The sequence below is a fragment of the Poecilia latipinna genome, unplaced genomic scaffold (genome assembly GCF_001443285.1).
Source record: "Poecilia latipinna isolate Pla-1442-1.1 unplaced genomic scaffold, P_latipinna-1.0 Scaffold233, whole genome shotgun sequence".
NCBI lineage: Eukaryota > Metazoa > Chordata > Actinopteri > Cyprinodontiformes > Poeciliidae > Poecilia > Poecilia latipinna.
The window spans coordinates 69,939-72,271 of NW_015112849.1; positions in this window are offsets into that span (position 1 = coordinate 69,939).

Genomic DNA, 2,333 nt, shown 5'->3' on the forward strand with positions numbered 1-2,333 from the left:
ATTATTGGATGATTTGGAAATCTTTGGTTTGTACAAGTGAGGCTGAGCACTGCTGTAAAAACAGAATGGGAACCACGATAGTTTAATGCCCAGAACTTTTCTGATCATCGGTTGTTGAGTCACATTTTGGCTCTGGCCCTTTAAGAGGGAGGAGAAAAACCACATCAACCACAAAGGATGATGACATTTCTGCTTTTACAGCTGCAGGGTGTGTGACTAATTATTAAGGCTTTTATAGCAACTTTGGAAGCATTCTTTATTTTTTAATACCATAATTTTGGTATTATTATTATTGTTATTATTGTTATTATGGGTAGTAGTAGTTTCATTTAATTGATTGGCATGTATTATTAGACATGTAGCTTTTCAAATCATAGGGCTAGCGAAGCACAAACTATTGATTTTAGGTTGTAATATTTTACAGATATGTGAAAGTAGCTTGGATTTTAGACTGCCAAAGCAAAATATATCAAATAAAAAACAAGTTACCTGACAAAAAAAAGCAGCATTCTGTGAGAATTTACTGTTTCTCATTTTTGCACAGTCATTCCACTCCTACAGCAAACAGTTCAGGGCTAAACCTCTTGTAAAACCTGTAGAGTTGAGAAATAGGGTTAGATCAAACCTTGGAGTGACAGTTTGGGCTGAACAGAAAATCCTTACAGTGCAAGTTTTGTCACGCAGCTAAAAATGTATTTAAAAGTACAACAAAGCAGCTCACACACATGAATGCATGAACATTATCAGCTTTATGGTAATAGTTAGAGATGGTGGGAAAAACAGTGAAACATAATGAAACAGTTACATCATCATTTGATTCAGCGTTTATCTAATAATGTCAGAGGGATGTTAAGCATCAGCTCATGTAAAGACTCCTTGTTAACAAATTCATTTTGGATTTTTATCAGCTGTAAGCTACAATCATCAAAATGATTATTTACTGATCACTGACTGAACACCAGTCAGTGATCAGAGTGACAAAGTAATTTAAACTGGTTTTACAGCTCGGCTGATTTATTTAAACAGTTAAACCTTCAGGCCTTTTTACTTCCAGGTGATTATTTCACAATATTTGTTAACGTTTCCTTTAGTTCCTCTGAAAGCAGCTGAAACTGTTGCATATCAGGTTACAAAGATAAGTTTAAAACTTTAAAAGAACAAGTTTGAAAATGTCAGAGCTGCTTTTCATTCATCACGGTTAATGGAATAAAATCTAGTCATTTCAGTACAATTCAAATCAATCAAGCTTGTTTTCAGAAGTTTAAATTTAAAGCTCATCCATTTCTGTCTGTTTTTAGAAACATGCAAAAGAGGAAAACATTCAGATTTGACCCCAGAACCTTTTTGCTGCAAGGAAACAGATCAAAGCTGAGGAGCCTCATGTACTTTCACCAGAAATTATTGTTTTTTAAAAAAGAGAGAGAAACTTCAAACTGATTGAAAGTTTGAAGTTTAGTAAAATGGATAACTGAGTTGCATTTATCTTCATCTTTTGGCAAAATGTCAGAAGACATTTTTATAATCTGTGTCTCTCAGAGGAGCCACAGTAGAAGTTAAACTGGTGCAGAGAGTAAAAGTCTCCAACCAGAGGAAGTTCAGATCCTAAATAATAAAACACAACGTGCTTTGAATTCAGTCACACTAATATTTATAGCTATAGCAGGAGAAAAATAAATGATTCAATGATTGTGATCAAATTTTGGTGTGAAATCTTCCCACTTTATGTTACTGAATCTTAAATTTGTGTAACTGCAGAATCCTCAGGCTCCACCAGGCGCTCCAGAAGTAAACAGGTGTTAACATTACATTTCTGAAGAAATCTACGTTTTCCTCTAGAATAATAAAATGTTCCAAGTAAGTCGAACACAAAGCATCATTTCCAATGAATCTTGAGCAACTTAACAGAAGTTGTTTCATCACTTCTTGTTTTCCCGCCTCCCGTCTTTATAAAAGGAGCTGAAATCAGAACAGGAAACCGGATTCTGGGCTCCAGTTGGTGAGGAGTTTCTCTTTTTAACATGAGTGTGAAGTAACTGGGTCAGTTTTGTATAATTAGTAGTTGTTGTAAAACCTGTAATCCATTTGAAAGGTAAACTGGAGGTGAATTAGAGGTCATTGCTTCCAGGCATCTCAGTGGGCAGCTAAACCACCTGGACCCCTGAGAGCAAAGCTGAGCAGTAAAGCTGAAGGTTTGGACCTGAAGAGGAAACTTCACTGACACGACGGCGTCTTTTTAAAGGTTAATAAATGCTGAACATGTTCATGGACTAACGTATTGTTGTAATATTTTTATATTGTTCAGAATTGAGTCTGACTTTCTATTAACTGCCTTT